An 11,249-nucleotide genomic window follows, 5' to 3' on the forward strand; every position below is an offset into this window, starting at 1 on the left:
TATGATGCTGCTTGGCCTGCTGTGTTCATCCAGCCCTGCACCTTGTTAACTGAAGTTGGCTCATTTTGCCTTTTTCCTAATTGTTTTGGAGTCACCTGCAATTATGCACTAACCCCCTGTGAACAACCGATTAAAGAAAAAGACACAGCAATACGTTTTGCTCCAGCTGGAATAGCGACCGACGACTTGCAATGTAGCCCTGGGAAAATCTGAAAGGCAGGAGACTCAGCATGACTGGAGTGGACTGTATTTTGTGTTCAAAGCAACAGTAATGTCTTAGGTTTGCACTTAAAAGCTCAGCTTGCAGTTGATGGTTTGGAGGCAGGCAGATTGATGTTCAACAGATGGCTTCGGCGAATGGATTAAGTGGTGCCTGTCTGTTGCTGCAAACAATGTGCTGATTAGAACACATTCACATCCATACAGAGATGGTAGGGATAGCCAGAACCTATATGGAAGTCTGAGTTTATTTCTGAACACCAACAAGGAAGATATGTGGTAACAAAGTGTGGAGCTGGAGGAACACAGCAGGCCAGGTAGCATCAGAGGAGCAGGAAAGCTGACGTTTCGGGTCTGGACACTTTCCGAAGAAGGGTCCAGACCTGAAACGTCAGCTTTCCTGCTTCTCTGATGCTGCCTGGCCTGCTGTTTTCCTCCAGCTCCACACTGTGTTATCTCAGACTCCAGCATCGGCAGTTCCTACTATCTCTGAGGAAGATATGTGGGCTTTGGAGTAGATGAGTCCCCATAATAGCTTCACAGGTGTCAAAGACTAGGCTTTTACACCCTTCAGGTCAGAAGATTGAGGGGCAATCCTGCTAAGGTGATTGCAATGACTGAAGGAGTTGGGTTGAATCAAATCAAACTACTTCATCTGGTGAGAGAGTTTAGAACCACGGACAGAAACTTAAAATCACTTCTGAAGAAGAGGCATATCGGACTCGAAACACTAAACTAAAACAAAGAAGTGTTGGAGATCTGAAACAATAACAGTTCACCCTGCTTTCTCTCCACAGATGATGCCAGACGCTGTGTTTCACCAGCAATTTCTGTTTTTATTTCGAAACTTTACCTCTAATTCTCACCCCATAGTTGCTGTCAGAGCTGTTATGTTTCTCCAGTACTTTCTGCCATATTTAATACTTTATATTTGGAGGTCTACCATTTGGGGTGATATTGAAAAGCATTTCTTCACGTGAAGGGTATTGGAAATCATACCCTCGCACACCCGAGATAAGGGTATAAAAGAAGATTGTTTTTTCTTTCATAGGTCATGATTATCACTGGCCAGGCTAACTTTTATTGTCCATTCCTAATTGCCCAGAAGGCAATAGAAATTAGGAGTAGAAGTAGGCCATCCGGCCCTTTCAGACTGCTCTACCATTCAATATGATTATGGCTGCTTTATCCAACTTGGTCCCCTGTTCCTGCTTTCTCCCCATACCCCCGATACTATAGCTCTAAGATCTATATCTACATCTTTCTTGCAAACATTGAACATTTTGACGTCAGCCAGTTTCTGTGGTAGCGCATTCCACAGGCTCACCCGACTGAAGAAACTTCTCAACTCAGTTGTAAACGGCCTACCCTGTATCCTTAAAATGTAACCTGCATTGCTGTGGATCTGGAGTCACATGTAGGCCAGACCAGGTAAGGACAGGCAGATTTCCTTTCCCTAAAGGACATTAGTGAGTCAGATGGATTTTTAAAACAATCAGCAATGTTTACACATTCACTATTAAGGTAGAGCTAATAAGAACTGCAGATGCTGGAGTCAGAGATAACACAGTGTGGAGCTGGAGGAACACAGCAGGCCAGGCAGCATCAGAGGAGCAGGAAAGTGACGTTTCAGATTGGGATCCTTCTTCAGAAATTTCTGTCTGGCCTGCTGTGTTCCTCCGGCTCCACACTGTGTTATCACTATTAAGGTAGCTTTTTTCTTTTCCAGATTTTTAATGGATTTAAACTCATGAGTGATCATGGTGGGATTCCAACCCGAGTCCCGAGGTCATTAGCCTGGGGTTCTAGATGGCTAGTTCGTTGACATGACCAATATGTCATCATCAGCCCTACATTGAACAGTATTGCAGACTCCTGGAGCTGAATACATTTCCATTATTATGACAGAAGGATAGAAATGACAGAGAGTTTGAAGTTTATTGTATCCTAGTTACATGAACTGCTTAAATGTCCCATTTCTGTAACTTATATAACGAAGTCGCCTCAGAATTTCTTGTCCTTTTTCAGGATCAGTTGCCAATATATCAGTCTGATCAGCTACAGTGCAGCCTTCCTCATCCACAGAAAAGGTAACTGTTTAAGGTTGAGTGTGAAATAAATATTTCATTCTTTTTTGGTAGCTATTGTAAATGGAGCAGGTCCTTTAGTGGCTGCCTCATTGACATTATGCTTTCAGCACAGAAAGGGATAATTGATGTTTTGTGAAGCTGTATTTCTTTTAATTATGAAAACTATATCGTACAATGCAAATTAATTCTCAGCAGGAATATTTCCATGTTCACGTGGCGATGGGCTTTCTGTGGAATTTAGAGTAAGCACATCTTCGTTTGCTTAAGCAAAGACATTAGTGCCTTTCAGCAAGCACTGTGGGACATTAAGGCAACAAATTCTTACCACCATCATCTACAATACGTCTCTGCGGTATTTTTGGTTGCAATGTTGGGGTCCGTAAAAAGAGATCAGCAACTGGTGTAAAATAGCAGGAGTAGTCTTTCTGATTATTATGGTAATGATTTGAATGTTAGTTTCCCATCATTGAGCCAACATTTCAGCATTCCAGCTCCGAATTAGTTTTAGCAGATTAATTACTTATATGTTCATGAATATAATTACCATGTAATAATGCTAAACATTCGACAAGAAATTAGCACGTGGTACGTCTTTCACTTTCATGGCAAGCAATCTTATAATTAGACTGTTTGTTTTCAAAACTTCACCTGGTAGTAGCAAATTTCAGAGATAAGTAATTTTAAATTACTGCTAAAATCTCTGAATGCAAAGCAACAACAAAAACTGATTGTTTAATGCATAAACTTGCACTTTCCTAGCACCTTAATGTCATAAAATTTCCCAATATTTGACAGGTGCATTATCCAACAAAATCTGATACGGTGCCACCTACAGAGGTATTAGAAACAAAATCAGAAATTGCTGGAAAAGCTCAGCAGGTCTAGCAATATCTGTGAAGAGAAAGCAGAGAAACCTGCTCAGCAAATTTTCCTGCAATTTCTGATTTTTGTTGAGGTTTGTTGGCTCGCCGAGCTGGTTTGTTGTTTCGCGAAGCAACGAACAGCTCGGCGAGCCAGCCAACCTCAACATCCACAACCCGAGCTACAAATCTACCCCAACACCTTAGAAATTTCTGATTTTGTTTCCGAATTCCAGTTTCTCCAGTCCTTTGATTTTTTTTATTCAGAGGTATTAGTTGCTTGTGGAGGTGGCAGTAGTTTCCATATGTGAAATGCAATTGACACAGGAGTCAATGGTTATGGGGACAAACAGGAGAGTGGAGGTAAGGCCACACTCAGATCTGCCATGATCTTATTGAATGGCGAATCAGATTCAGGGGCCGAAGAGCCTCCTCCTGTTCCTTTTGTCTTATAATAGGATCTTTTCCATCTCCAACCATGACAGATCTCTATGTGCGATGATCTGTGTTCATGACATAAGTCTGTGTGTAATGGCGTCATCCCCACATGGGGGCTGTGGTGTCCATTATTTATGATATCTGGCAACGACGACCTCATTCCTAGTCATGTTGACAATACCATCTGGATGCTAAGGATTCTGCTGTGCTTTTCCGGAAAGAAAACGTTGCCATAGGACTTTGTCTGCACACCTGAGAGAGAGGACCTCTGAAAGGTCGTAGAATCATAAAGCACAGAAGAGCCCCTTCGGCCCATCAAGTGTGTACTGCCAAAAATACTCTATTACCTACATTAGTCCCAGTTTCTCATAATCTTGAATGTAATGACACTTCAAGAGCTCATCCAAGTGCTTTTTAAGTTTGTGATGTTGCTCGCCTCAACTACGCTCCCAGGCAGTGCATTCCACACACCACCTCCTCTGGATGAAAAAAATCTCTCCTTAAATCCCCTCTAAACCTTCTGTTTTTCATTTCAAAAGTATGCCTCTTGTTCTTGACCCTCTGACTATGGGGATCAGCTGCTTCCTATTTACCCTGTCCATACCCCTTACGATCTTACCCACCCCTCTCAGGTCTCCCCTCAACCTTCTCTCCTCCAAAGAAAACAACCCAAGCTTATCCAGCTCTCTTCATCGCTGAAATGCTCAGTCTCAGGCAACATCCTGGTGAATCTGAGGTAACAAGGCGTAGAGCTGGATGAACACAGCAGGCCAAGCAGCATCAGAGGAGCAGGAAAGCTGACGTTTCGGGTCAAGACCCTTCTTCAGAAATGGGGGAGGGGAAGGGGATTCTGAAATAAATAGGGAGAGGGGGGTGCGGATAGAAGATGGATAAAGAAGATAGGTGGAGAGGAGACAGACAGGTCAAAGAGGCGGGGATGGAGCCAATAAAGGTCAGTAAAGATGGGGAGGTAGGAAGGGGATAGGTCGGTCCAGGGAGGACGGAGAGGTCAAGGAGGCGGGATGAGGTTAGTAGGTAGGAAATGGGGGTGGGGCTTGAGGTGGGAGGATGGGATAAGTGGGAGGAAGGACAGGTTAGGGAGGCGGGGACGAGCTGGGCTGGTTTTGGGATGCGGTAGGGGGAGGGGAGATTTTGAAGCTTGTGAAGTCCACATTGATACCATTGGGCTGCAGGGGTCCCAAGCAAAATATGAGATGCTGTTTCTGCAGCTTTCAGGTAGCATCATTGTGGCACTGCAGGAGGCCCAGGATGGACATGTCGTCTGAGGAGTGGGAGGGGGAGTTGAAATGGTTCACGACTGGGAGGTGCAGTTGTTTAGTGCGAACCGAGCGTAGGTGTTCTGCAAAGCGGTCCCCGAGCCTCTGCTTGGTTTCCCCGATGTAGAGGAGGCCACAAGGGGAACAGCGGATACAGGATACCACATTAGCAGATGTGCAGGTGAACATCTGTTTGATGTGGAAGGTCTTCTTAGGGCCAGGGATGGGGGTGAGAGGGGAGGTATCGGGGCAGGTGTAGCACTTCCTGCGGTTGCAGGGAAAAGTGCCGGTGTTGGTGGGGCTGGAGGGGAGTGTGGAGCAGACAAGGGAGTCATGGAGAGAGTTGTCCCTCCGGAAAGCAGATAAGGGTGGGGAGGGAAAAAATGTCTTTGGTGGTGGGGTCGGATTGCAGATGGCGGAAGTGTCGGAGGATGATGCGTTGGATTCGGAGGTTGGTGGGGTGGTACATGAGGACAAGGGAGATTCTGTTTTGGTTGTTATTGCAGGTAGGGGGTGTGAGGGATGAGTTGCGGGAAATACGAGAGACATGGTCGACGGCATTTTTGACCACTGTGGAGGGGAAGTTGCGGTCCTTGAAAAACGAGGACATCTGGGATGTACGGGAGTGGAATGCCTCATCTCGGGAGCGGATGCGGCGGAGACAAAGGAATTGGGAATGGGGATGGCCTTTTTGCAGGAAGGTGGGTGGGAGGAGGTGTATTCTAGGTAGCTGTGGGAGTCGGTAAGCTTGAAATGGATATTGGTTTCCAGGTGGATGCCAGAGATGGAGAGAGAGGTCCAGGAAGGAGAGAGAGGTATCAGAGATGGTCCAGGTGAACTTAAGGTTGGGGTGCAAGGTGTTATTGAAGTGGATGAACTGTTCGAGCTCCTCGTGGGAGCACGAGGCGGCGCCGATACCGTCATCAATGTAACAGAGGAAGAGGTGGGTTTTAGGGCCAGTGTAGCTACGGAAGAGGGATTGTTCCACCTAACCTACAAAGAGGCAGGCATAGCTTGGGCCCATGCGGGTACCCATGGCCACCCCTTTGTCTGTAGGAAGTGGGAGGAATTGAAAGAGAAGTTGTTGAGGGTGAGGACGAGTTCGGCTCAGCGGATGAGGGTGTCAGTGGAGGGGGACTGGTCGGGCCTGTGGGACAGGAAGAAGTGGAGGACCGTTAGGCCATCTATATGGGGAATGCAGGTATATCTCCTGTGCATCCTCTCCAGTGCAATCACAATTTTCCTGTCGTGTGATGACCAGCACTTCACATACTGTCACCATTGAAAGTTTAGCAGTCATTGACTACTGCAGAGAGGGTCTGTGTGGATTTTTCATTCAAGTTCCAAAGTAGGAATTGACCCTGTTCACCTTCTGATTCAGATTTACATGAGCTATTATTTGACTGACGCAATGATTAACACAGGGACTAACACCTTCGATAAATGAAATGATCAAGTAATATGGCATAAATGATTTCAGCTTTTATCACCAACCTATTCAATTGTCAATTCAAGTTATTTCCTTCATGTGTTGAAAATAATGCTGCCTGCAGAGAGCTAATGGATGTGTTATAGACTGCAAATTGATCTGTACACTTAAAGTAATAGAGGCGCATCTTTGTCAAAAAAGCAATTAACTTCAAAACATTGAAAAAAGAAGGAAAAAAAAAAACAGTAACCATAGAAAAACAATCTCGGCTTCTTCTATGAAGTGGACAAGACCTTCCAATTCAATAAGGATGTAAGTCTAGTGAGATCGGATCAGCTGCTGTGCACTCCATCTGCTTTTCCCTTTTCGTCGACATCAAATCTCCCTGCATGGTTGAAATTTCTGCCTGTCATGCCCGATGTGGTTGAGAAAGGCCAAGGTTTCAAATCATAAGCCCTTTACTGTATTCTGTTGTGGATGGCTGAGGAATGTTCTTCTGAGCCTCGTGATCCTCGCATGATCCCATTAATCTTCTTGTAACCCAACAGCGGATGCTTGCAAAAGTGCTTAAAGAAGAAACATAGCTTTTGTAAACGTGCAGTGTCCAAACTGTTGAAACAGGCTCAGTTGGTGGAAAATAAAAAGAAAATAGAAATAAAAACCATGGTTTCAGGTGGAACGTTGTGTGGGAGTGCAAGTTGCAGAAAGCTCAGGGATCATAGTTGAGTCTTCCCTAAGCTATGGTGTGAATAAGTCATTAGCCAGTGCTGAATTTATGTTGTTCCCTAGTGAATCTCTGTAGCTCTGCTCGTGTTCAGAAGCGTTATAATTGTTTCAAGGCTTTGCTTCTCCTAGACCTTAATATAGAGCTTGCTATTTATTCAGAGTCCTTGGTCAAAGAAAAATAAAATATATGGCCACAATTATCATGATGTTTTATTAAAAAAAACTCCAATCATAAAATATGAATGTTGGCCTTTCATTTTGATGCACAATGCTTAAAACTTTTGAAGCTTTTAAAATCTCTTTCTTGGTTAACTCTTTCATCACTGAATGTCATTTCAGACTTTTGGGTAGAATTGGGATTTAAAATAAAAGATTAAGGTTAAGCAAAATAAAGAATTTGCATTTATATAGCGTCTATAATGACTTCAAGGTGTATTTTACAGCCAATGAATTGTTATTTTGAAGTGTAATGTGGGAAAGGTTGCAGCCAGTCTGCACAGAACAAGTTGCATGATAAATGATCAAATAATCTGTTTTGATGAGGACCGCATCCCAAAACCAGCCCAGCTCGTCCCCGCCTCCCTAACCTGTCCTTCCTCCCACCTATCCCATCCTCCCACCTCAAGCCGCACCCCCATCTCCTACCCACTAACCTCATCCCGCCCCCTTGACCTGTCCGCCCTCCCTGGACTGACCTATCCCCTCCCTAACTCCCCACCTACACTCACCTTTACTGGCTCCATCCCCGCCTCTTCGACCTGTTTGTTTCCTCTCCACCTATCCTCTCCTCTATCCATCTTCTATCCGCCTCCCCCTCTCTCTCTATTTATTTCAGAACCCCCTTCCCCTCCCCCATTTCTGATGAAGGGTCTAGGCCCGAAACGTCAGCCTTTCTGCTCCTACGATGCTGCTTGGCCTGCTGTGTTCATCCAGCCCTGCACCTTGTTATCTCAGATTCTCCAGCATCTGCAGTTCCTACTATCTCTAAAACTATTTTAAATAACTCATTTTTATTTCCATTCCATTTGAACCGTTACCTTTTGCATTCAGCTGCTCATGTTTCTGGATCGTTCATGGCGTGTGATGTTTTTTGCTCTTGTTAGTTCTGTTACGGTGAATTGAATAATATTTTGCTTCTTACCTTCGCATAGGAATATCTCAAATAATTTTATGAAAGGAAGGACAAAAGGTCGTGTGAAGGATGCGAGATTTGTTTTCCTCACAACACAATCATTGCTTTTCAATTCAATGCTACACACGTCTGAATTTCACTTAATGGCACATTACTAGTGATTGGGGATGGGGGCAGGATAGCAGATATTTAGAGAGGGATAGGATTGCTTGCAAACTGCTCCCCCGAACAATATGTCCACCATCTCCTCACTGATGGGAAATCTTGTTGCACCCCACTGATAACACGCTGGGGGATGCTTTGATTGGTGCAAAATGGGACTTCGGGCTCGAATTCCTGCCTGAGAGAGCTGTCGACCAATCTGATAGGCTGGCAGTGCTGTAGTCTCAATAGCACCATATGGCAGTCGTGGCCACCAATGGTATTACAACCAGTTCCCACAAAGAAGTGAAAACATCCTCAGAATTAGAGTTAAATCAGAGGATTTGATTTTAATTGATTTAATTTATTTATTACTACATGTATCTCATTACTAAATACAGTGAAAAGTGTTGTATAGTGTTGCCACTTTCTTAAAACACGGAAAAATAAACCAAAACTTAGAATATAAAGGCAGAAACATGGAAAAATTAAAGAAAGTGTCCAACTTTACAGTCGTTCTTGGTAAGTGCTCTGCCATGAGCCATGGGCCTGATTGCCAGGCATGAGCTCCCTTTGCCATGCTACTGGAATGAAAGCTGCTACTCTTCAGTGCCCTCTCAGCTCCAACAAGGCCCTCACCACCATGAGTCCTCGCTGGACCTTGCCAATGCAGATGCCACCGATTCTGCCGGGTAGCGCCACGGCCTGAACTCAACTCCGCTGCCACCGTGAGTCCGCTTCAGGCCTACCTCATCAACGCGGCCGCTGTTGACACTGCCAGGCCCCATACTGGGCCCAAACTCGCCTCCTTTGCTGCCTCCTCCATGAATCTGCGCCAGACGCAGGAACCGTTGAGAACCCAAGCGTGTCTCTGCCACAGCAGCCATGAACCCTCACTGCTGGGCCCACTCACCACCGCTGATGCCGTGGTCGTGATAAAACACTTCACCAAGAAGTAAGTAAATCGACATAGAAGGGAGAGAAAAAAAAGTGAGAGACGAGAGAAGATAAAGAAAAGAGTTCGGAGCAAATGAGCCCTGGGCTCAGGACCCTTACTCCAAGCAGGACTGGGTCACTGCTGCAAGGTGCGGGGGGAGTGGTGGGGTCGAGGATGATTGGGGTTTGGGCGGGTAAAGCTAAGGCGGAGGGTCAAAGGGAGGCATTATCTCAGGAAGTTTGCCCCAGTTGGGCAGAAAGGACACCCTCCTTCACCAGTAGAAGTATCTCAGCACCTCCTCCCTCCTGTTTGTTGCTCTTTGACTATTAGAAATAAAACAATTGAGGGGAGGCAATGGCCTAGTGGTATTATCACTGGACTGTTAATCTAGAGACCCAGATAACATTTTGGGGGGGTCCAGGTTCAAATCACACCACAGCAGGTGGTGTTTGAATTCAACAAAATATCTGGAATTAAGAATCCAATGATGACTATAAATCCAATGCTGATTGTTGGAAAAACCCAGCTGGTTCACTCATGCCCACTAGGGAAGGAAAGTGCCATCCTTACCTGGTCCGGCCTACATGTGACTCCAGACCCACAGCAACGTGGTTGCCTCTTAACTGCGCTCTGGGCAATTAGGGATGGGCAATAAATACTGCCTAGCCAGCAATACCCTCATCCCATTAATGAATAAAAAGAAATATATTTTCTTAGCCTCGGAATGGCACCATGGCTGTAGGTGAGAGAGCGTTAAGACCACTGACAGAGAGAGAACATATGATCCTGTTGACAAATCTATAAGGGGAGCTGCATGCCTCAAGAATAGAATTGAATAAGTTCCACGTTCAACAATTCAAAGTTCAGGGAATTGTTTATTAAAGTCAAAAGGAAGTGGAATTTTAATCAAGGTAAGTATAAAAGAAAAGGAAATGAGAGAAAGAGAGAACAGAAGGGAGAAAGTGGGAAAGAATGGAAAAGTGGCAGAAAAAAGGAAAAAGAAATGAAAGACAGACAGGATAAAGGGAGTTTTTTTCATTCATTTTGGGATGTAGATAACGCTGGCTCGGCCAACATTCACAACCCTCCTCTAATTGCCGAGTCAGCAAGTCATGAGTCAGCCATATTTCAGTTGTTTCAGATTTTAGATTTAGATTTGGATTTATTTGTCACCTGTGCGGAGTACAGGAATACCTAAGTGCAGCAAAAAATGCACAAAGTTGCCATTCACTGGTGCCTGAGATAGTAGGAACTGCAGATGCTGGAAAATCTGAGATAACAAGGTGTAGAGCTGGATGAACACAGCAGGCCAAACAGTATCAGAGGAGCAGGAAAGCTGACGTTTCGGGCCTAGACCCTAGCCTTCCTGCTCCTCTGATGCTGCTTGGCCTGCTGTGTTCATCCAGCTCTACACCTTGTTATTCACTGGTGCCTACTTGGTTTCAAGAACCAGAATAAACAGCTTTAACAAAGCCAAAAGGTAAGCAAGGAAAAAAGAAAATTTAAGATCTCAGAGTCCCGAGTCCCATCTCTATAATGGTGCTGGCACTGCTTCGATAGCTAGGATACCCAGGAGGCGGCAGCTGCCGATGGCAACGCCGCCAACTCACCGGCCCTCTCTCACCGTCGCCACCTCAACAGCCCTCTCTCTTTGCCTCACCAGCCCACTCTCACTGCCTCACTGGCCCTCTCTCACTGCCTCACCAGCCCTCTCTCACTGCATCACCAGCCCCACTCTCACCGCCTCACCGGCCCCTTCTCTCACTGCCTCACCCGGCCCTCTCTCACCATCTCACCGGCCCTCTCTCACTGCCTCACCGGCCCCATCTCACCGCCTCACCGGCCCCACTCTCACCATCTCACCGGACCTCTCTCACCGTCTCACCGGCCCTCTCTCACCGCCTCACCGGACCTCTCTCACCGTCTCACCGGCCCTCGCTCACTGCCTCACCAGCCCTCTCTCACTGCATCACCGGCCCTCTCTCACTGCATCACCGGCC

This window comes from Rhincodon typus, chromosome 14, assembly GCF_021869965.1.
Source record: "Rhincodon typus isolate 14 chromosome 14, sRhiTyp1.1, whole genome shotgun sequence".
In the NCBI taxonomy this organism is placed as follows: Eukaryota; Metazoa; Chordata; class Chondrichthyes; order Orectolobiformes; family Rhincodontidae; genus Rhincodon; species Rhincodon typus.